General features: G+C 43.7%; 1 long non-coding RNA gene across 1 annotated transcript; it reads left to right on the top strand.

Annotated features, from left to right (window-relative positions):
• The first annotated feature begins 1,280 nt into the window (after positions 1 to 1,280).
• LOC128343096 (uncharacterized) lies at positions 1,281 to 25,483 on the top strand. The gene is made up of 2 exons (XR_008315331.1): positions 1,281 to 1,548; positions 25,182 to 25,483. It is a non-coding gene; the product is annotated as an uncharacterized LOC128343096 (long non-coding RNA).
• The last annotated feature ends 6 nt before the right edge of the window (positions 25,484 to 25,489 follow it).

The raw sequence follows: 25,489 nt of genomic DNA, 5'->3' as shown, positions 1-25,489 counted from the left end.
ATCCTGTTTGGGACCGGGGAAGGTTAACTCTTTCCCCCCTCATCATTTGCTTGCCAACCCCACTCCCATCTCTGAAGCATCAGTTTCCTACAAAGACTCAAACACTTTATGGCAAGCTAAATTTGATGAAACTTCCTGGGCTATCCAAAGTACAGGAGCCCTTTTCTTGAACCTGTTCATTCTGTACATGCGGCAAAATAAAGTTCTGTGACTGGAGAACTATGACTAGAGACCATCTAAAAGGAGGAAGAGCTAGCATCCATCTTTTGAACAAGGGAGCTTTTGCTGCTGCTGCCGCCTGGATCTTTAAAAGTCAGCTTCTTGAACAGGAAGCCAGGTTTTTTTTTTTTTTAAAAAATATGGAATGCCATACACATGAAGCTGCAGAAAATGAACAGCTCTAATTAGAATGATAGCAGTGTTTTTCCAGACTGCTTAACTTCTGCCAACTTAATTTGTTCTTTAATTTATGCTGCTTTGTCATGGACTTGCAAACTGCATTTCTTGTAGTTGATGACAGCAGCAGTACTTTATTTTTAAATACATATATAGGGTTCAGAGCAATGTTTAATGCTGCATAGAAACCAAAGAAAACTGAATTCCTGACTCATTGGGTACACATTGCTGATTGGAGGACCATACGTGTAGATAACAGCATGAAGCACATTACCTTTTCACTCCTTTGTGCTGTAAATTATTCCAGACAGATGGATTCAGTTTGATGACCTCACAGAAGCACCCAAATTTGGAGTGGACTAGGAGTCAGTGGAGCAGTTTAAGCATTGGTGAATTATGATCCCATTGTGTCATGACCTTGGTCCAGGAAACCACTCCCCACAATTGGAGGATGAGGTGAAAAGTTAAGGGGAGATGACAAGGTGGGAAGAACCTATGATCCAGACCCCTGATGACTCCTCCCACCCACGACACACATGGAGAACCAGGGAACCTGAGCCAGCACCCCTACTAAAGGATATAGCCCTGCCCTTCGGCTTCCATGAGTCCCCTAAGAACCTACCAGCTTTAGCAGAGGCTCTCCACGGTTGCCAAAGGAGCACTTAAGAAATCAGGCAAGACTCCTTTAAGAAACAGAGCCTTTCCTCGGGAAAGGGTGGGGTTAATTTACTCTGCCTGGTCAGCAGCTACAAAAAAAACAGCACTCTGCTGCAAAAGCTGCTGGAGTAACATTCCCTCTGTGTCTTATTTATTTGATGTGTATACTGTCCTTCCTAAAGTGGCTCAGGGTAGTTTACACTACATTTTTCACACACACACACACACACACCCAATTAAAAGCAGATTAATATTACAATTAATATTAGATGCCAGGCTAAAAAGATGGGTCTTTAAGGCTCTTCTGAAGGTCTCCAAGGAAAACAATCCTCTAATCCTCAAACAATCCTCTTCGCCACGGAGAGCATTTTCCACAACCTAGGGGGAGCAACAGAGAAGGCCCTGTCCCAGGTCGCTACCAGATGAACCAGTGACATCCGAAGCTGGACGGATGATCTCAATGAGCGGTGGGGATCTTGAAAGGTGCTCTATCAGGTAACTTTGACCTAAGCCATTCAGGGCTTTAAAGGTAATAACCAGAACTTTGTACTTGCCCGGAAGCATATTGGCAGCCAGTGCAACTGTTTAAGAACAGGCATCATGTGGTAGATAATGTTGCAGTGCTCAATTCTTGTTTCTCTTCTCATTACCAGTTGAGGTGCTTACTGAGCTGGCTGAGGAACATAGGAACATAGGAAACTGCCATATACTGAGTCTGACCATTGGTCTATCTAGCTCAGTATTGTCTTCACAGAGTGGCAACGGCTTCTCCAAGGTTGCAGGCAGGAATCTCTCTCAGCCCTATCTTGGAGAAGCCAGGGAGGGAACTTGAAACCTTCTGCTCTTCCCAGAGCAGCTCCATTTCCTGAGGGGAATATCTTTCAGTGCTCACTCTTCTAGTCTCCCTTTCATATGCAGCCAGGGTGGACCCTGCTTAGCTTAAGGGGACAAGTCATGCTTGCTACCACAAGAGCAGCTCTCCTCTCCATATCTGGAAGGGGAAAAAAGTTAAATACTTTTTAATAGTGAGGCCTGGTTCATTCCTGGATCTTTGCCTTGTTGGAGACCATGACTCAGCCTGGAACAGGATATGTTGCCCAGTCACAGTTAGTAGCCTTACAGCTGTATTTTGCACTAGCCGCAGTAGCCAAACCATCTCCAAACAACAGATGATGAGTTTAGTTTGTTGGTTACCAGAGCACAAATAACCATGTTCAAGCTATCTGTCTGGAGAGTGTTGTGGTGGTGGTGTTTTGAGCTAACTTAATGGCTTTGAGTGCTAAAAGGTGCTCCGTGCTACGGAGGCCACTTGAGTGTCCAGTGACATAACAGGATCTACAACTGCCCCAAACTAAATAAGAACAGCCCTGCTGGATCAGGCCCAAGGCCCATCTAGTCCAGCATTCACACAGTGGCCCACCAGATGCTGCTGGAAGCTACAGGCAGGAGTTGAGGATATGCCTTCTCTCCTGCTCTTACTCCCCTGCAACTGGTACTCAGAGGAATCCTGCCTTTGAGGCTGGAGGTGGCCTCTAGCCCTCTAACTAGTAGCCGATGATAGACCTCTCCTCCATGAAGTCATCCAAACCCCTCTTAAAGCCATCTAGGTTGTTGGCTGTCACCACATCTTGTGGCAGAGAATTCCACAAGCCAATTATGCATTGTGTGAAAAAGTACTTCAGTTTGTTGGTCCTAAATTTCCTGGCAATCAATTTCATGGGATGACCCCTGGTTCTAGTGTTATGTGAGAGGGAGAAGAATTCCTCTCTATCCACTTTCTCCACACCATACATGATTATATAGACCTCTATCATGTCTCCCCGCAGTTGTCTTTTTTTCTAAACTAAAAAGCCCCAGGTGTTGTAGCCTTGCCTCATAAGAATGGTGCTGTAGGCCCCTGATCATCTTGGTTGCCCTCTTCTGCACCTTTTCCAGTCCTACATACTGGAAAATGACAAACTTGATTCTAAAGTGGAGAGTGCAACCTCATTCAGAACAATTTGAAACTACCTTCCTAAGCAGATGAACCACCCTCCAGCAGCACCGCCATCTTGCCATTACTGAGCTTCAGTTCCTTGGCCCTCATCCAGTCCATTATTGATCTGAGACCAATTTAGCATAATTATAGTGCAGCCTGGTGGAAGTTGCCCTTCTGTGTAATTATTCAATACTATGCTATCCCCTTGTTAATAATTTCTATGCCCTGTTCATAATATGTAGCAAACTATGATGTCCTAAGCTGGGCCATCTCCCCCCACCCCAATTCTAAGGAATTCTGTATCTGAACAAACTTTTAATAAACCTTTCCTTCAGTTTTTAACCAAAAGTACCTTGTATGAGGGACTTCCACTCACACAAGCAAGCAGATCCTGTGAATTCTGCTGACTGTCTCTCCCGTTTGCAACCCCTATGCCATTTTCAACCCCTACCTCACACTATTTCTAGTAATCCCCCAACCCTAGGACTGGCCTTTTGAGGGGTGGAGAGGTGGCTACAGGGAGCCTGGAGCAGGAAAGGCTCCAGTGTTCACAAGTGGAATGTTGCTCACGATTCTCTGAAACTCCCTTGTTTTGAAGGGAAAGGGGGTTTCTGGAGACAGGAAAAAACAAACAAACACCAACAAACAAACAAACCCCAGAAGCTTCTGGAAAAAGAATATTCTGGGAAAAGAATACATGCTTATGGAAGTGGAACGAGTGGATAAAGATAGCAATGTTTGCCTTACTGTGCAGGAAGACCTGTACCCTCTCTTACCCTGCCACTATGTAGCCTGAGCACAGATAATCAGGCTAATAATCAGATGATCTGTGAATCTCTGCTATTAAAAGGAAACTTGGAATCCAAGTGGGAGTAATAACAGTATATGGTCTTACTGTACTCCTTTTACCCTACTTGGTCATAGAAGTTGGCTGCTCTTTGGGCTTGGCTGGTATCAAGATCTTGTTCATAGAGCCCTCACTAATTCTGGGGCTCGGAGGCCGACGGTGGCACTTTGCAGCAAAGAACCATCCGGAGGCCATAATGGGCAATTAGCCCAAGCAGGTGCTCGAGAGAGTGTCGACTTTATGGCCAGCAAGCAGCCATGCTATGATTTGTGCTGACACTGCACACCAATTACAGGAGAAGCTGCTGCTTTCCCATCTGTCGTGTCCTGTCCTTCCTCGTGTCCTCGGGCAGCTGCTGGGCAGCCACAAGTCTCCCTCTCCCATTTGCACATGCATTTAGTGACTGTGTCTGTGAACATATGTACATTTCGACCTGAAGAAAAGGATCCTTTGTGGGGGTGGTGCCGTGGTGCTTTGTTTCATCTCCTTGCGTCAATGCGCATCATTCAGATAGCTGTCATTCTGGGAAGAGAAGGCATGCATACATTAGGGCTCACAATGTTTACAGATGAAAGCAGAAGGAAGATACAAGGATCCTGGTCAGTAACTGGTTTTGCTGGAAAACAGCTTTGACAAGTGAGTTGAGGCGGGTGGGTGAAAGGCCCGTACTCCCACTAAATAGACTGCTGCTGAGTCCAGGGACAGTTTCCATGCCAAAAGGGTCAGGCAGGTTGGGGTTCCTGGTAGCTGAAGTGGCCCTTGAAAAAGGACCCAAGACAGAACACAGCAATCCATCTTCTGGTGTTGATTAAGTTGCATTGGGGTAGAGTACCCACATCTTGGCAAAGCTGGGCAGAGGGAGAGAGAGAACAAGAGTGAGAGCGAGTGAGAGATGGTCTATTTGCCAAGGCAACAGGAATGTGCCTTCTACTCTCACAAGACCTAGATGTCTTGGAGGGTTTCAGGGAGCACATGTGGCATATGGTGCCACATTTAAGGGTAGGAAAGCTGATCAAAATGGATTTCCCCCATGCTTTGGCTGGAAATGCGATTTGAAGCCCATCTTGGGGAGAGGAAACATCCAGCGTAGATGTTACCTGAATCCAGGACTAGCTTCCCCCCAAGTTCTTTGCTGTTAGAAATGTGCAGGGGCGGGGGACTTAAATTAAGAATCCTGTTCCTTTTGAGTAAACATGGGTATGAGTTTGGTCACCCCTCTCTTTGCTGGAATGAGGTGGGAGGCAATCAAACTCCTTGCACTGGGCTGCTGGATACTTAGTGGGGTGGGGGGCAGGGGGCGGTGTGGCATCAGCAGACGAGTGTGGCTGAGGGGGAGTGCTGCTCACCCCCAGCCCCCCCCCCAGAATGCCCCTGGGCACCAGACACCATCATGGAGGGGAACTAGCTTTGCTGCATGTCTAGGACTGGCCTGGAAAGTCTACGAACTAGACATCCTATCCAGGATGTAGGAAACGTGTCATCCTGGATATGAAATATCCAGGAATTTGGCAAGATTATTTCAACAAATTCTTGTTATCTTTCTGGTGCTTTTCTCCAGACATTGTAGCTATAATGGTGTCAATGTTCAAACGTCCCAAATTCTTACCCTTTCTCTGGCACCAAGATTTAAAAAACTATCATAGAAATGTAGGAACTTAGGAAGCTGCCTTGTACTAAGTCAGACCATTGATCATCTAGCTCAGTATTGTCTACACTGACTGGCAGTGGTTCTGCGAGCATGGCCCCCTGTGCAACTGTACTATTCCTGGAAACGTGAGTTGCTAACTAAGACTAATGAACATTTCAGATCCAACACTAATGAAGATCCAAACGTCAACATTTCAGTTCTAAGTAATTCAGCTGAAAGGATACACTGTGACTGACCTAACAGCACAAGTCTGGTAGCTGGTCAGGTATTCTATAAATCAGTCTCCCACAATCATCACATCTTTTTGTTGTGTGTTTTGTTTGTTGCTTGTCAGCTGTCCTTGAGGACATACTTCCTGGGTACATACAAAAACAATGTCTTATGTCCATCCAAGCCAAACACAGATGACAGTGGCTCCCTTTGTGAATGTGGTTGCGTATCTGGGAGTATGACTGGCTTGTTTTGTCTCATAGGATCAGTTCCTTGCTCAGGAGAGCCTCTGTCAGCTCTACATTGGGGAAAAACGTTATTCACCACCACCGTCCTCCAAGGGCTAGTTTGGATGAACACAGCCCTACACATGTGATCACATTAGGGTTACAGCGAGAATGTGTTCACCCTGATATTACTGGTGGATGTGCCGATGCACTCTTGGTGCATTCTTTAATTGTGTGAGACGGATGTTCATCTGAATTGCCTCTCTACATGTGCTCCAACCAGGTTTGGAAAGGTGTGTTGAGGGGCAATGCAGATGAGCACCGCTCTACCTCAGTACCTTCTGCCTCATCATTGACCTCAAGTGCCTATCTTTATTTCACTTACACATCTTTCAAAGGCCTCTCACTTCGTCTTCCATTGATTGTTTCCAGCCCTGTCCTTGCCCAATGCACCTCCTTGTTCAGCAGCCCTTCAGTGTTTCCTGAATCAAGGTCCTCATAATCCTAGGGCCATCTCAGGCTTCAGAAGCCCCGCCTCACTACCATTGCTCACACTGGCTGCTGTCTAGTGGCCACCAGCATCCTCTGTCTTCCTCCCATGGCTTGGCCAGTGCACCTCTGTCCCGGGCCTTGCCTTGCTCTGGGGTGGACCTGAGTGGAGTGTCAGGACCCTATGCCACTCTGTCTCCTGTTGTTGCTTCCTCCTTTCCGGGTGAGTCAGGCGGAAGATGTGGATTGAAAGAATGATAGCATCTCTGATTGTTTCACACACTGCCCCAGGTGTTCAAGATGTCTGTTTTGGGCCAGTGCTGGCCTGGTTGTGGTGTTGTAGACAGGATTTTCACTGGCAGGTGAGTGAGGTTCAGTGCCACACACCTCACCTCTGCATCTCCTTGCTCTCTCCACCTGGAACCAAGCTCTAACCCTCCTTTTTGTGGGCTGTTTCCTACCAGATGTGTACTGTAGTTGGTTGATCCATTGATGCCAGGCTTGATGAAGCTGAAATGTTGTGGTTGCTGCTGGTGTGAGCATTCTGCCTTTGTTCAGGTGGCTGAAATCCCTGCTTCTGCATTCCAGATGGTTCTGAATGATTTACCCATTGCAAATACCAGATCTGACATAGTGGATGGGGCTGATTTCATCTGTCCAGATCAGAGAGTACAGAACTATGCAGTTCCTCAGATTATTTTTCTGAAACTATCGTCTTTCAAAATCAATTGCACTTGCAAGAGGAAACAAAACAGAAGTTTCCAAAGAGAAACAGGGTGTTCTCTCCTATCTCAAGTGGTTTAACGTGGGAATGGGGTGGAAAATACCCCACCATAGACACTCCATTCATTTTGTGGATGTTTTCTACCCTGTGTCATATTTTTAATAATAACATAAATATCATAACTGGTGAGGGTTCATACTAGCGGATACATTAAGGTTATTCTCACATCCAAAAATGTTGAGAGGTGGGTGTTGGAAATCCTCTGTGGTGAGAGAATCCCTTTCTCATTATAGCAGAGTGCACAGAGGCGCAACACAGCAAAGTTAGGCATGCGTGTGTGCTGAGAGTAAAGTAACTTGGAGCCAATTCATAGTTTCAAATCAATATAAAAGGCATTTATTAAGGAACTCCATTCTAGATAGGAAAGTGAGGAGTTAGGATCTCTAATCTATCTATCTAGCTGGATGCAGATGGATTCTGCATCCTCTCTGCACATATGGTGCAGGGAGAGAGACTTGCCATGTTGCAAGGTTGGTGGGCAGGTAGGAAGAGAGAGAAGGAGGAAGGAAGTTGAATCCCCTAAGATTAGTAATCTACATTTCAAAGGGATAGCATCAGAGCAGTAGAGAAGGGATGACCAATGTCTTGACCCTCTAGCCCTTTGACTTACTAGTCTGTCCTCCACTGTCTGAGGCAAAGAGACAGCGCAAAGTCCTTTAACTTCCAACAGTGGGGAGGGCTGGTGGGGAGGCAGGCTCCTACCTGCCTTTCCAGACACAACCATAGTTCTTCAGGCAGCTCTGCCACTCGTGCAGCGCAGCTGGAAGCTAGAGTAGGAAGTTCTCCAGCATCCTACAGTGCACTGGGCCAGGAATGTGGTGCATTGGGGGATTCTCCCGCTGCTGGGTGCTCTTGCCGCCCGCCATTGGGAATGCTCAGGCTGCAGGTGGCCTAAGCATTCACACAGTGGACAGTGGGGTAGAAGGGCAAGCTCATGTGCTTCTTTGTCACTATTCACCTTAAAAAAAAAAAAAAAACCCAGGCTACCCTGTCACGGAGGGCCAGGATTGGCAGGAATCCTGGCATTTCTCATGACTGGCTTATACCCTGGTAGGTCTGCACTATTGAGGTACAGCTGGTTGTGAGAATGACCTTATTGTGTACCAAATGGCAGGTAAGAGTTTGACAACAAGGGCATAGCTGGGAGTGCAACAGTTTGCTTTTTAATGCACATTTATGCAGCGGGAGGTAGAAATCCGCTCTAAAATTCAGATGAGGGTTATTGCAATGAAATGCTCCTAACTGTCTCCTGTGCAAAGAACACTAGGGAAAATGTGGGAAACAGCTGCCAAGCTTCGCTGACAAGCACTCTTTTCTATCCCAGTAAAAAAAAGTCAGTTTTTAACATTTGCGCGTGCACACACACACACACATCCTTCTGGCAGTTGTGTCCAGGAATTCCTGGTTGTGTCCAGGAATTCTCTCAGCCAAATGTGGCAAACCTACGGGGAAACAGATTTGTTCAGTTTCTGACCTGTATATTAGGTCTTCTTAACAAAGAACAATACAAGGTGAAGACATGATGGATGGAACTTTGGAGAATATTATGATGCGAAGTGATCACCCCATCCTCATATTTGCCACCTTTTGTGCCTCTCTCCATGCTCTGAACGTAGTTTTTATTATTTTTAAATAACCTGTCCATTTATGTATAATAAGGCTGCCATATTTAGCTGATAAATCAATTAGATGGATTAGTTTAAAAGCTTCTAATCAACTAAGAAAATGCCCCTGGTCAATTGGGTGAGACATTTTTGAAAGATGGTTGATCATCCTTAATCATCCTTAATGTAAGTACCTATAAATCCATGGGGTGTGTATGTCAGGCTTCATATCAGAAGAGGAATTCTGTTCTCTCTCATATAGGAGGGAAAGCCTCTTCTGTGATTTTGCTGGCTGTGACACATGCATGCATCATAAAGAAAGGGGGGAGGGAAGAAAAGAAAACCTGCCATTTCCTCCAGAAACAGACTGTTCTGTTTATGATGCATGCATATGCGGATGTATGTAGATTTAATCCATTGATTAACTGGTTGGAACTGTTATGATCAATCAACTGGCCCCTGCTAACTGGATGAAGTGGCATCTTTTAAGTGGTGGCTCTCTTATGGCTGCTATGCCTATCCAGTCCCAGGGCAGCGTCCTTCCAATGGCTGTTGCTGGTGCCTTCCTTGCGTTTCCTTACTGTTAGTCCTTTTGACACAGGGAACCATCTTTTCTATGTAAACTGCACTGAGAACTTTAAGGACTACTTTGAGACCTTTTTTGGGGTGGAAAGAAATGCATAAATAAATAGTAATAATAATAACTACAGGCTGGATCAGATGGAATGCCAGCTGTAGTGCTCACTTGGTAAAGATGGGGTTGCGCTGAGAGTGTGTATGCCATGATGTCACTGGAGTACATCCTAAAACGCTTTTGCAGTGTCCCTTAAACATGTGAGGGGGCTGTTCCTCTGAATTGTCTCCTGCTTGTTTAAATTGTTTCCTGCTTGTTTATTGAGAGCATGTGCATATCTGAGGCTCAGATGAAGAGCCCCCTGAATTGGACACCCTGAGAGTGAGTGTGTCGGGATGTGCTCCAGTGATGTCAGAGCAGACATACACTTGGTGGTGACCCCTTCATTATTGCATCTGCAGCTGGTGTTTCATCTAAATCTAATTTTTTTAAATCAAGTGTTAACCCTAAGTTGTAATAGTATTTTATATAAGATTTGTGGTAGAGGTTTGGTGTTTGAGTACGTTCAGATCAGGCACACGTCATCTAAGGACTGTGCTACGTTATTCTCTTGGGTCTCTTGTAGGTTTGGCTGGTGCTGAAATTTCACACAAAGTGATATCTGAAGCAAATTTCAGGGTTCCTCCCTAGACAAAACATCCAAGAATTTTCAAGAGAAGCCAAACAAGTCCCTATATAAAGACAAGGGAGATTTATCAGGGGGTTTCTGCACATGCCTATGACATGCTGATTAACTGGTGCTTCTAAAATATTGTCCACAGTTACTGTGGGGTTTTTTTTGTACAAGACACAAAGATGAATACCAAAAGGTTCAGTGGATGGAGAATATAACAGAAGGAATAGTTTCTGATGAACTCTCAAGGGAACAGAAACAGAAACTCTCTGCTAGATGTGTTGAAGATAATCATGGTCTGGTGGGGATAAGAAAGGACTTTTTAAAAATGTCAGGATTCAAGTTTTGAAGGCATCAGCAATACAAGAGGGTGGGGGGAACAGACGAGTGTGGGGGTTTTGTATATGTTTTAAAAATAAGAACTCCAGTGTGAATGATCGGTTTCAGCAAGTGAATGGGACCAGAAAACATGCTGTCTGTATTTTCTGTCACTTTGTTCGAAGGAAGAAAAACACATTTTCTTTTGGGGTGAGCATTAAGAACAAATCAAGGCTGTTTATTACCATGTCCTTTATCAACTCTGCTAAAGCAATTGTGCTAGAACTGGGAAATACATTTGCACATCAGCAAACATGATGCTTTGTGGAGGCCTTTTCATGTTGAGAAGAAAAGAGGGGCTTTTAGAGACAGTGGAAACGTAATATCCAATCTAGGTAATGATTTCCTAATGTTTGCAAAATGAGGAGCCTGTCTTGTTCGAATACTTTAATGTAAAGAATGAGAAATTGTGCTGTATTATCTGAAATAATCAAGACTGCTGGATAGCACTTGGCATACATTTACTGTCTAGGGACTGAAAAACTTGCTTGCAATGATAAATATCTAAACATTACTTTTGTGTGCACTAAGTACCGAATTCCTTCTGTTTTAAAGTGCATTTTCTTTTTTTCTCCCATAATTTCAGCAACTATACACAAACAAAACATCCCTTGAGTACTATTACAGATTTAACATCTTATGATATTTATCTACAGAAAAACATCTGTGCCCCAATCCAGCAAGGGAGATTAACATGCAGAAGCAGCTTCAACATGCACAGCTGATACAAACCTGCATTTAGCTGCACACCTGTACCCACATCGCAATGCTCATTCAGAGTTTATGGATCTGGCTGGATGAATCTTTGGATGAGGATGAAGATTCCCATCCAGGATGCCCAAGTGTTGTGTGTGCAACCAGTTGTACAAAACTAGAGCTAGATTGGGGTCCTAAAGTTTTGTCCATTAATTAGATACAAGCCGACCCCCGCACAGAGCATCTGTGCGTTTTTTGGGGCCAGCAACCTCTCTCCCCCCCACCCCAGTCTCCGGCTGGGCCGCCACCTCCTCGCCTGGACTCCTCACCGGGCCGGATCCGCCGCCTCTCTCCCCCCACCCAAGTCTCCGGCCCGGCTGAGTGCCGCGGCGGCGGCCAGGCCCGCCACTGCCTGGCATATGGGCCCACTGCCGGCCTCTGCGTTTGGGCCAGGCGTGCCGCTGCCGGCCTCCACGTTTGGGCCGGGTGCACCGCTGCCGGCCTCAATGCCGCCGGCCTCCGCAGCCGGGCCAGGGCCCCCGCCACCACCAGCCTCCCCAGCTGGGCCAGGCCCGCCGCCGCCCTGGCCTCCATGGCCCGGCAAGGCCCACCGCCGCCTCTGTTCTCCACCACTGAGACACGCCTCCGCCAATCAGGTGCGTCCCTACGCTCCGCTGCCCAGCCAATCAGCTGGGTTGCCGGAACGCATCCCCACAGAGGCTGAGGCACGTCTACGAGAATTAAATATATAGATTCTAACTATGGTTATACTATGGTATTAGTTTCAGATATTCAAGAGGTCAGGATAAATATTCAGATAATTGGAAGTCTGGATAAATGGATTGTTGTTTAAATAGGATCCCATTAACATATGTGACTAGGAATTTGTTTGGACCAAGTGAATTCATAAATTCATCTTTATCAGATGGTGCAATGCCATCTTGTTTAAAGATGGCAGAGTTGACCACTCTTTCTTTGCTTAAAAAATCCCTCCCTTAATTCCACTGTATTGGGCAATTTCTGGCCAGTCATCAGTCCTTTTTTGGGCAAGGTGCTTAAATGGTCAGTGGTATCTCAGCTCCAGAGATTCTTGGAGGAGACTAATTACCAGGACCCATTCTAATCTGGCTTTCAACATGGTTTTGGGATGGAAACTGTCTGGGTTGCTATAGTTGATGCTCTACACTAGGACAGGGGGAGAGAGTCTCTCTTGGTTCTGCTGGAGCTTCCCTCAGCTTTTCATTCAATTTCCTTGACAGTAATTTTACAGGTGATCTGGTAGTTCTGTGAGACAACAGGTTGACCCTGAAACAGTGGGTTGTATGCCAAGCAGGGGCAGAGCTGTATTGTATGCATGGGTTTCAAGAACCTGTGCACAGCTGTATTGTATTCTATCTGGTAATCTTTTGCAGTTTGCTTGTTTGGACATTTGTCCCAGGGGAGATCCTGTAGAGAGTGTGGGGGAGGAGTCAGAAAGGAAAAGGGAGGGAAAGGAGAAGCAGAAAAATGCAATTGTTGCTGAATAAACTTTTACTTAAATCTACATAAGATTTCCTTGTATGTATGAGGGAAGCCGCTATAAAACAAGCTACCACTGAGTCCACTGTACTTGCCACGATGGGAACCCGGTGGCAGCCCCCTGCCACCTCTTCCTTCCCCACAATGTGCACGAGGCACCCCTTTTTCTCCCCACTGTGTGTGTATGTGTGTTGGCCTCCCTGACAGAGCAGCCTGAGGTAGGCTGTCCTGCCCCCACTGCTCAGCTGGGCACAGAGAGAAGGAGCACCACTGGGGGAGGGCAGGTGGCCTAAACACGGGCCGCCTATGTCCTCCCTCTGCCACTGATACAAAGGTTTCCTTCTGTCCTTCCTTGGAGCAAGGACTCCTTCCTCCAATAGAATATAACCCATTGGCACCCAAGCATCTTTTCCTACACATCACCTGGTGTTCCAGTCTGCCATGCCTTGTGTAATAGTTAACAAAGTTGTGGCCCTTTTCTTCCATACTAAGTCTACGTGTCTTCTTGAGCTGGGGTCTGGGGACAATGTTTAATTTTTGTTTTAAAATGTTTTTAAATTGTTAGTTGTTGTTTTATTGTTTTTAATTTGTTTTAGCTTTTCATTGTTTTATAAGTTTGTTTTAATTGTAAACCGCCCTGAGCCATTTTGGAAGGGCGGTATATAAATCAAATAAATAAATAAACAAATGACCCTTTTAATATAAGCAGACCAGAGTTAGACATGAATGTAAGTTAGATATCTAGCAGCATTGGATATCTAGCAGCATAGGGGCATTGGTAATGCTCCTATACTGTACTATATTGCAGGTATTATGTTGTTGCTATCTTGCCTCATGTGTAAGGAACAGAGGAAGTTAGAAACTTAAAAAAATAATAATCATTGCATAGATTATGGTACTTGGATTCTTTTTAATTTTTTTTAGACAGGTTATAAAAATTTGAATGGAACAAAGAAAAAACTTTGTTCAGTCATATAGTTTAACATCCGTGGCCATCTAGTATACCATGCAAATTGGAATTTAGCAATGCTAGTAAATTAGGGATCTAAATTTAGACAATACATTTGCATGTGTTAGTAATTATTCTTTGTTATCAGTCATGCAGTTTGCTACATTTCCCACAGAACAACTTGATTTCTTGTTCAAACGCTTCTAACATTTAAAAATGCAATTTCCTACTAACATATTATCTACACACCATCAATTAAAATGGCTGATAGAAATGAAGCCAGATCTTTCCATTGTCCTTGTCCAACCTATTTAATGTTATCCCAGCCTTGTATGGAATTGTAATTAATGATTCATTAAGAAGTGCTAGGAAATTTCTTCTGAAAAGCATTGCCCTGCACTAGTAAGAGGATAGATTTTGGTAATAAAATTTTACAGAAATTCATTTATATTCTTCTCTCTTCTTTAGTTAGTTGAGTGTTTCATATTATTACTATAATATAATGTTTTCTATTGCCCTTATGTGGCAGAGCATCTTGGCGTCTTAGTTATTACATTTCCCAGCACTGAGAAATAGATAAAATGGTAAAGAATTTCCCTCTAGATCAGAAAGAGTAGTGTTTCTTGCCTTCTCTTGTAATAGGTGGCTTTGCTTATTTGCTTCAGCCCCTTGGAACCATTTGCTCTGGGGGAGTCAACACTATGCACAGTTTATATTTACCAGCAAGCACATTGTTGGCTGGCTCAAAAATTACATGGGTCCGAACAAAGGGCCGGTCCACATAATCCAGAAGGGGATGTGCCGAGAGTTCACCCATCATCAGATCCTCCCCAGATGTCCCTACATTCCTGATGGTGCACATGTGGAGGGGCCATTCGGATGAAGAGCTCCTACCACATGATTAATGGATGTGTCAGGACAGTACTGGGACGTTTGTCGAGGCATGATGAGTACATTCTTGGCTCATCCCCTTCCTACTCTCATGGGCCAGTAACGAATTGTCTGAACCAGCCCCGTGAGGAGAACTTGAGCCTTGCCAGATGGCGATTTTACTTTGGAAGGGCAGGTAAGCATTCACATATCCTAAAGATTTATGTCGAAGTCCCTGTGAGCTATCAGGGAGCACTCCATACATGATTCAGTTTTTCATTGTGCATTGGAGTTTAGACAGATTTATGTCTGGGGTTAAAAATTCCACTTTTTGTGTTGTGTTTGGTGGCAAATTCAAAATATCTGATAAGCCCTGTAACTCACAGTATTTCACCCCTCCTAATCCCGCAGTAAAGCCTCCTGTCTGGGAAAGGCCCTGGTGATTCAAAGTGTTGCTTTTATTTATCAACCAGGAAAGTAAAAATATAAATTAAAACCAACAGTGGAGCACACTGTTTGGTTGGAAACTAATATACAGAAATTGGTCAACCTGCATAAGTTATTGTTTTAATTGAACCATAAGAGATTTTGCTGATGTTTGCCAAAGGTTGCATGGTACAAGAGGAGGAGTGTAAGAATGTGTTTGACACAATTTATGTCTCATTTCCCAAATGTAGATACCACTTCAAAGCCAGTAAACAGACAGCGGGGGAGGGGTTGACAGGGAATAAGGACATGGGGAGGAGCAAATAGCTATGTATGAGTTCTAAATATGGGTTTCTATTATTTTTAGTTTTTATTGTGATTTAAACTTCTGACATCCCCCCCACCATTAGCATAGCTTCCAGGGTGGGTAACAAAGCATATAAATAACTATTACAATAGGACAAAAGGATCAGCGGCAGCAGCAGCCGGATTAAAATAGCAGTGCAAATGAAACTTATAAACATCACTGCAGATTAAATCCAAGTTCAGCTAACATTTTAAAAGGTCTGGGAAGATAAAACAGTCATTGCCTGGCAAGTGGGTGCCAGGTGAACCTCCCTGGAGAAAGTGAACCTCCCTGCACAAGTGGTGCAACCTCCAAAAGGGCCTTCTCATCAGTCATCACTGTCCTAACTTGGGTCTCCAGTGGCAAAGCTGAACCTGACTACCAACCTGAATGCCTTCAGGAAGAGGGCAGCCCCTTCCAGAACAGGAGGAACCCCACTTCCTTGGTCTGACCCCACTACCAACAGAACTTCCAACTTGTCCAGATTGAGTTTCAGTGTATTGCCCCATATCCCATCTACTACTAATTGCAAGCATCAGTTCAGCACTTCTACAGCCTTACCTGAATAAGATGAAAAGGAGAAATAGAAAAATAAAATATGCCTCCAAATCAAAGGAGTGAGTGTGTGGCTGTGTTCACACATAACATGGAACTGGAATTGCAGGGGCCAGAAGTCTCTGGTCCCATTGTAAATTGACCTGAGGTTGTGCTCTGCAAACTCCAGTTTGAACCAGTTTGTAATGAGTTTCACTGCACCGGGGCTGGAGTGCTGGATCGTGACGTCCGAATGCAGCACTGAAGGCTGTATTCACTTCAACCAGAGTTGAGGAGGAAAACTCCTCCCTCTCTCCACTCATGATTGGCTGTATGGGCAGTGGGGCTTATCCTTCAAGCAAGAAGGAAGCCTGTACTGCTAGTTCCCTCTCTTTTCTTCAGTCTCCCTGACAGCAGAGAGCCTGCTCTCTGTTTTGTCTGAATGTGGGCAGGAGAGCAGGGTGGGGGGTGGAGAGTAGGGTTGTGCATAAAACCGGTTGACCTGGTTTGGTTCAAGTCTGAACTGGACTTGAACAGACTGGGCCAGAGGAGGATGCAGCAAGATAAGTAGCTAGTGCCAATATTTACCTTCTCAAAAGGGACACACTGCTTTCTCATGCCAAACTGTTTCCAGTCCCCTTGCTAGTTCCATGTTTACCTTTATAAAAGGTTCAGTTCACTTGTAAGCCAAATGCAAACTTGGCCCTTGGAGCCTTGGTCACTTAAAATGTAATGTGTGAATAAGACAAATTCATGTTTGGAATCACATGCATCCTATAGGCTTGTTTATCAGAGAGCCAGACCTGGTCCTTTTGAGTGTAAACTTAGTGGCAAACTCAGGTTTGCTGCCAGGCAATGTGGAATAGCCAAGCATTTGAGCAAAGGCCCAGTCCATGATCACATGACATAATAAAGAGGAGTACATTACTGAGTGTGAGCATACAGTATTAGCTTTTCCCCCCACCTATAAGTAACCACTAATCAGCTCTCACACATGTGGGAATAGGGAACAGGGTTTCTAAGCGGACATAAACCTCTTTCAACTCTGGCCATGTCTCCTGACCAGTCCTCTCTCTTCTGTATTTAGACATAAAAAGAGGTCAGATCCCATCTACCAAATGTTGGTTTTCAAAGCCATTTCAGGATTCAAAAGAGCTTTGCCAAAGCTATTAAAGAGAAAGGCTGAAGCCAGACTGAGAAGCAGATGAGTAACCCCAGGGGATGTCAGAGTGATCTAGTGAAGCAAAGGGCAGCAGCCACAAGACAGCAGGAAGCATCCAGGTGAAAAAACTGGTGCCAGAAATCAAAGCACATCCCACCCCCTGCACCCTGCAATCAGCCACGAACAAAGGATTCGGGGGAGAAAGCCCAGATCCAGGATGCAGGATTATTAAAGGTGTTGGCAGGTGGGGGAGGAGGGGTTTTCCTGACATTAATTGACAAAGACATTTCTAAAGGAAAGGACAAGCGTTTGTTTTTGTTCATCTTGTTAAGTACTCATATGAAAACAGGGACTCCAAGAGAATGTGTGGAGAGGGAACAGCCCACTCGTTCTTTGTTATGAAAATATGTGAACATTTGAATGCTGTTAGGTGCTTTAAAAGAATTATGCTTTTTAATTGTGCAGTAACAGAAAACAGAGACATTAGTGAATGAAAGAAGCAGCTTCACATATACTTTCTTTGAGGGTGAAGGGAAGGCAATAATGAAGAATAAATTATTTTCCTTCTGGAAAGGAAAATAATTTGGAAAGATACTTTTTTGAGTGTTCCAGAGGTATGTGTTTGCATGTCAGAGAGTGGGTGGGCAATTTGACAAGGTAGGTGATCAATTAAATGGCTATATTCAAAAAGTTGTTGGGTACAATAACAAGAAGTAATGATCAGAAATGTTATTATTTTGGGTACACCATGTTGTTCAAGTAATTGCTGTCAGTGTTTACAGTGCATGCAATCCAACCAAGTGAGAAATGTCAGCAAATACCAAAATATCATTTAAAACTACATTAAAAAAATGGAACGTGTACCTTGGGTAGGCACATGGTTTTAAGAGAATTTTTGCTGAGGGGAAATGTTTTATCTTGTAATAAAACCCACAGAGTAGGTGAGTGAATATGTTGTATGTCTTTCAAAAAAAATTATTTTCATACCATCTGTTCTTCCATTCTGCATTTCCAGAAGAACCAAGCATTTCCAGGTTGTTCCTCTTCAAAACCACAACCAAACAAAACATTGTGAACACTCATGGTTTTTTCTTTTTTCTTTTTAAGCTTCTAACCCTTTAAAGCTGGGTCTTGGCCATCAGATGTAGGTTGCACCATGGCAATAGGGAAACACTTAATCTCATCCTACAATTTCTACTTCTGTCTTAAAGGCTAGTCCCAGTCATGGCACCACAGATAGCCACATGGCTAAAACAATGTTCAGTGAAGAGATACTGGCTGCATTGGGACATAACATGAAACCAGTTAAAGGGGTCTCTGGTTGAAATTTGTGTACACCCAAATGCATGCAACTGCAGTTCAGATGAAAAATGGACCCACGGTTTCCCTCTGATACTCTGGTTTTTACCTTCAATTTGTAGTGAGTTTTTCCACTTTTAACTCCAGTTCTGCAGTGCTAGCATTATGTCTAAACATGGCATCACAGTCTCCCCATTTGGCAAGCGGAGTTGAGGGAGGAAGCTCCTCTCTCACTCAGGCTGTGATTGGCTGCTGGGGCTGTCCTTCAGTAAAGGAAGAAGCCCACACAGCCAGTTCCCCCTCCTTTCTGCAGTCTCGCTGACTGCGATCTCTCTCCCCATTATGTCCAATTTCAGTCGGTAAGGCAGGAGGAAGGGCAGGGGGAGTGGAACTGTGGGTGAATTGGACCTGTAGTTGCAGATTACATGTGCATGTGGCCAGTGTGTGTGATGAGTGAGGAGTTTAGTAGGATTGTTGCCAGTGCAAAATCTCTGGAGACTTCCCCCTTTGCTGCAATATTAATTTAATTTAATTTAATTTAAGTGTTTACCACACTCCCCAGCCAAGAAAAGTCCCCAAATAGGCTTGCAAGAACAAAAAGAGAACATACATACAAGAATATAAAGTATAATAATAAAATCAGAAACAAATTGTTCTTAAATGTTTTTAACTGTTTGTTTTAAAATTTGTTTTTGTATGGTTTTAAGCTGATTGATTTAAGCTGATTGTTAGTTTTTGTTTTGTTTTGTGCACTGCCCAGAGCCTCTGGATAGGGCTGCATAAAAATGTATTTCATAAGAACGGGAATATGAAGCACAACAAGAATAATGTTCCAGTGAAACAGATTTAAAGGGTCTTCCTGACAAGGAATCGGCTCCCTAAACACAGGGAGAGAGCCAACTTGGAACCTTTATTATTGGTGTGTTAAACTTCTGCCATACTTCTCCTCTCCGCCACGGTGCTCCTTATCCCCCTGCCCCCCCCGTGCTTCTTCTCCCCGCCATGACACTTCCTCCCTCACCTCCGCTGCTCTCTAAAGCGGCAACAGTCTGAGGCCTAGCCACTGCCACTCCAAAGTGGAAGCGGAGGCTCGCTTACTCCTTCCCTAGGGCTGGATGAGGCAAACGGAAATATGTTGTTCAGAATTTCTTGAAAAATGAAATAAAATAAATCAACCTTCACCTGAGATATTCTGGTATAAAAAATAATGTTTTCAGCTAATTGAAGTGGCAGGATGTCCATGCAAAGTTTAGTATCTGCAGGTCCTGGGGAAGTATGTTATTCAGAATTCCTTATAAAAAATAAATTAAAAATTCAGCCTTCCCTCCAGCATATTCTGGTGTAAAAAGAGAAAAGAGGGAGGAAGAAAAGAAGAGGGTGGAGGAGTAGAAAGGCAACAGAAGGTGTGAGGAAGATGCAAGGCAGTGGTGCAAGGCAGGTGCTACAAGGAGGTGAGAGGTGGGTGTAGCCCCCTAGGGGTGCATTGGAATCAAATCCAACCCACTGCATGATTGAGTTTGACACCCCTGCTCTATTAGCTATGTATTTTGTATATGGGTACAGAAGAAGAAAAGGCCCTCTGATTGATTGCCACCTACAACACCCCAGAACTGGGGATGCAATAACAGTGACTCTTTAAGGCACAGGAGCAAGTATATGTGTCTTAAAGGAAATGGTGATCCTCCAGATATAGAACCTAGGCACAGAAATGAGAATGAATACAACATTATTTTAACAATTATGCTGATGAAGAAATTAGAAGGGTACCTCGTATTGCATAGAGGAGCTTCCTTTGAAGGCCCAGTTGTCAGCAGTAACAGCCTTATTCAACACTCGTACAGTGAGTTACTGCATTTCTTATTTTGTATTGTTTCTATTATTGTTACTGCAAGATTGGATTGATCCAGTCTTGCAGTCACAGAAACGCCTGGCATCCTGCATTGGGTTTTCCCCTCTTCAGACAAGTCCCACATGAGTGGCGGGGCACACTGCTGATTGACACGGCAGGGGCGGGACTTCCTCTCCCTTCGCCCAGCTGTACATGGGCTGAATGAGGCTAATGTTATCCACACTGATTTGCTAAATTAATGCAGACATTCAAACTTCCAAACATTGCAAATTGCCCAGAAGGAAAGGCTGTTGAAACATACAGTACCCAAAGCAGACAAGAAATTGAAGCAGGAAGAAGCTGGAGATACTTCTTAGTGCTTACTGTTGGGAGGTGCTATATGCTATGTGGAGAGGCAGATGAGAATTCTAGGGAGTCTGATACGGAAATTTTGCCTCAAGACAGAGTAAAACCTGTCTCTAGAAGGGCTTTAATGACTTAACTAACAAATAGCTGAACCAACAATGTTGGTAGATTAACATAAGTGTATCTTCATAGTTGGGTAAATAAGTTAGAGGGACAAACTTGTACATCTCAGTAGGTCTTAACACTGCATTGGTTGTTATTGGCCAAGAAAGAGACTTGGAGTTCATGACAGAAATTTGCATAAACTTTCTACCCCAAGGTGTAGCTAGCTTCAAGTACTGTTGGAGAAGCATGCATTTTCTTGGCTGATTGCATGGTACCTTCATTTGTCTATAGTTTTCAATTATATAGTCTGTCCCTAAACTATGTCTTGAACAGATGAGTTTCACTACATGGATAATTTATTAACATTTTGACTAAGGGCAGTCAAATTACTTAATTACATGTAGCAATCCCTTGGAAGACTTAGGAAAGCCAAGTGAACGTAACTAATTCCCATTATTTGTTTCTTGCAAACAAAAGCCTAAGGATTTGGAAGTAAGCAATACAATTTGCATAATTAGAAAGGGATGTCAATCACTCCTTGAATAAGTTTAACTGATGTCTAGCATAGCATGAGGCAAGCCCACAAATGCCAAGTGAAGCATGAGCGAATCAGAATTGTCTGCTATTGTTTGTGATGTTAACTTCTTGCCACTGACTCTACATGATAATTGTTGAGGCACTAGTTTTTGGAACCATGGTCGAATTCAGACATAAGATGAAATCGAAGTTAATCTAACAACATTGTTGGTTCAGCTATTTGTTAGTTAAGCTATTAAAGCCCTCTAGAGACAGGTTTTGCTCTATGGTTGGAACTCCATTATGTCCAAATTTGTGAAAATGCAGTTTTGAGCCTAAAGTGACTGGTGTGCGGCACAACACTGGACTGAACCCAGGAATTTTGAATATGTTTAAAGATCCATCCATGCACCTGGTGTCGTCGTCCCCGACAAACAAACAAACAAACCAAACCACCCCCCAAACCTCTGCACATACAAAACTACCATGTTTTGCAGCAACAGCTTTTGATTTCTGCTTTGTAAAGCAATTTACCATGATAACTGACTTGGGAGAAAACTGGATCCATTTTCTTAGAAGATACATTAATGTTTTTCTTCTGTCAATGACTTCTTTGCTGTTAGGTGTTTATGTTCTTCTTGATGAAACATACTGTAGAATAGAAAAGGTTGTAAGGGAATGGGGCCTCCTTTCTCTTATATCACGTTATCAAAGGAGCAGGAGAGGAGAGGAAATTGCGTTATTTTCTTCTATTTACCACTCTCAACTTTTATTTTACATTGCTTTGTGACTTTTCTACTTCTCAGGTTGCCAAATGAAAAGTTAAAAGCATGTTGTACAACTGTTGGGTCCTTTTTAAGGAGTATGATAAAGTTTTGAGGTTGCAGGGGTGGTGTGGGGTGAATCAGGCATCAATTAGAATTGAGCTTTTATGGGATGAGACATCCTGGAAATGTGCATAAGCATTTGACCTCTGGATCATACAATCATACTTCAGGAGATCACAAATGTTCTACTGTTGATTGTTTTTCTTCTCTCCATTCCATACATGTTTGGAAGTTTGGGAACCAAGCACAGGATGTTAAATGATACTTTGAGGTCATTCGCACAATACTGTGTTCTAACTGGGTTTGGAAGCTCTGTGTGCTCCCAATTTTCGGTTGTGTGGAAGCAAGGTAGGAGGAAAACCTGGGTAGCTTTTCCTCTTATCTTGCTTCCACACAACTGAAAACTGGGAGCATACACAGCTCTCAGACTCGGGTAGAACACAGTTTTTGATTGTGTGAAGAGCTTACCTACCCGCATATGATCATTCTGCCTTCCCTGGGCAGGTGGATTGCCCACCCAGACCAGCACCGGCTGCTGTGGGCAGCTCCAAGGGTCAGGGTGCCAGGATGCCCCACTCCCCAGAGGCATTGTCCTACATTGCCCCCCCCCCAGCTCCAATAATGCACTGTGCGAGTGTGTGGTGCATTATGGGGACCCCCCCTCCTCTCTCCAAGTCTGCCAGCTGTGGATGCTTGCATCTGCAGCTGACAGACTATCATAAAAGTGAGGCTAAGGGAGTGCTCACTCTCTTAACATTGTTCTAAAGGGAGGCTTGATAGGCAGGTTTTCCACTGTGGTGCTACCAGAATCGATCTGATCCCGGTGGTATGCACATGTATGCAAAACTGGGCTGGGCTCCCTTTGCTCGGTTTTGCACGCTCGTGTGAATAGTGTATTGTATGAACAGTAGAACACCCAAAACATTCCTGAGGCAAACGAGAAACTATTTTACTTACCTACAAGACTCTCTGAAAGGGTCCAGGGCAAAACCTTAGACTTATAATAGTCAAGTTTATTTGATAAATCATAAATATGTGGAATTACAGGTCAAGGCAAATTCATAACACGAGTTTGTAGGTAGCTTAACATACAGACGAGGGAACTTTGTCTCTGTGTATTATGTGATCACCATCACAAAAAACTACCATCTCTTGGACGAATTTAGATCTAATTTTCTCTGCCGTAGCAAATAGGGAGAGTCCATAAATAATAAAATGACATAGTCTGATAATAACACAATCACTTTTCCCATTCATATTGTTTATGTTCATATGATTATTTAGAAGAAGAGACAGAAATCTAACACTTGACTGACAATACAGTTTACAGTAATGGAGGTAAAGGATGATATCCTGTGTGGCAATTTGTCCATAATAAACACAAAAACACAGGTAACTTGGCATTGCTTGAAAACACAGCCTTGTAAAGGTCTTCCTCAAGGGCAGACAAGTGAAATCATATAGATACATCAGCTGATAAAGCAAGCAGTATCAAGCAGACAATTCAGTATTATTAGCCATTTTCATACAATAAACAGCATCTACAGAAAAACAAACAGTTCCTAATAGCCTTTTTGAAGGCTCTGGATCCATATTTAATAAAACATCTGGAGACAATTTGTATTCAAATATAACATTTTACACTGTTGATTTTAATTAGATGGATCCAATGGCTCTTTAATGAATTTCTTTGGCAGTCTTTCATCAGACTTATGTCCCATGTTCAGCTAATGCAGTGGAAAAAGGCTTATGAAATCAGGCCAGTAAGGATGATAGTTCACCTTCAGCACATAGCATGGTTGGAGATGTGCCTTAATCTTTAAAATGTCTTTAAAAAAACCCTTTATTTTGAATTACCTGGCGTTCCATTTGAAAATTCAAGGTCCACAATTCAGTGCCATAGGCTATATGCACAAATGTTTCCCATATGGATAACATGACTGCGAGCATAACTAGGTTATTTCATTTCATCCTAGAATTTAGGAAGACCTGAATTGGCCAGAAGGTGACTATTTTAAGTACACCTGATGCTTTTTCTGGTTGAGCCATTCATTAAAAACAATCCATAGATATTTATATGGCAAATGTGTTCTAAGACCTCTCCTGGTTATTCATTTTCTGTTTGTGACTAGGAGGATTTTTGCTCAAAACCACAACTTTTGTTTGTTGTAATTTACTACAAGTTGTTCTTCCCTATAGAGTCTTCTAAACTCTGCTAGTAATTAGGGGTGTGCATACAGGTTCCGTATTGAACCGGCTCGACGTTGAACATGCCCAGTTCGAAGGATCAATGTCAAGCCAGCCTTGAACTGGAAACTGTCCCTGTCTGGAGCCGAACAACCCCCGGTTTGGGTTCAAGGGTTTGGTTAATTTTTTTAAAAAAAACTTTTTTCAAATGCTCGAAAGCTCACAGCCTCCTGCTCTGGGGGCTTCTCCATGGCTGCGGGTGGGGGAGTCTCCAGAGGCTCCCGCTCCCCCCGCCGGCCTCCAGTTTGTTACAAATATGCCCAGTTTGGGCAGTATTTGGCCCGTTCTGGGCCTGTTCTCTGGGGCGGCAGCCATTTTGGAGGCTGCTGCACAAGCCCAATGGGCATGTGCGGCAGCCTCCAAAATGGCCACCAACACGGAGGATGGATCTGGAACGGGCCAAAAACTGCCCAAACTGGAGGCCAGAGAGGGAAGGGGAACCTCTGGAGTTCCTCTTCACATGGCCATGGAGACACCCCCAGAGTGGGAGGCAGTGAGTTTTTTGACCTTTAAACATGTTGTTGTTGTTTTAACAAACCCCCCTCCCCCGCCCGAACCAGAACTGAACCAGTGATTGTTTGGGGATGTTCGGGGGAAGCACAAAACCAAACATGCCTGGTTCAAGTCCAGTCTGGACTTGAACCGAACTGGGCAAACAAGTTTTGTGTACACTCCTACAAGTAATTGTACACCCCTACTAGTAATTGTTTTAACTTTAGTTGGACAAGGGATAAGGCAATTACATTGTCAGCACTGATGACAAGAGAAGCCCTTATGCTTAATATAGGAGGTAAAGAAATGCTGGAGGTTTTAAAGAGAAAGGGCCAAGCAAACAACCTTGTCACACCACTCTTGACATGCGGACTTCATTGGATAAAGAGCCCCCTTATACTGCACACAGAAACACATACAAGTACCATTTTTAAAAATCAGGAACAGGAGTTAGTTCAATGACACTATTTGCATTCTAAATCAAGAACAGCTGAAAAGTAAACAAAAACATATTTATATATTTATATTTCACCAGGTGTTACATTGTTAATTTGGCCTTGTCAACCTTGCTAAAAGTCACTGATGACCAAAGAAGAGTGCTGTCAGAACCACCGACTTCAGAGCCACAGTGGTCATGAGCTTTCCAATTTGATGCAGACCTTTGAGCCTCCACAGTAAAATGCATCTGGAACCATGTTCCAGAATTGAAGCTCATTTTTCTGAAGTTTGGTGAGACCAAGATTGTGCAAGGACTTGAGAAAATCTGCTTTCTTCTGCTTCAAAATCTGATTGTATCATGAATGTTATAGGAACATTAAAGTTGCTATATTTACCACTGCTTCT

This window comes from Hemicordylus capensis, chromosome 1 (genome assembly GCF_027244095.1).
Source record: "Hemicordylus capensis ecotype Gifberg chromosome 1, rHemCap1.1.pri, whole genome shotgun sequence".
In the NCBI taxonomy this organism is placed as follows: Eukaryota; Metazoa; Chordata; class Lepidosauria; order Squamata; family Cordylidae; genus Hemicordylus; species Hemicordylus capensis.
The sequence above is the reverse complement of the archived record's forward strand: the minus strand, read 5'-3'. Positions and strand labels throughout refer to the sequence as shown.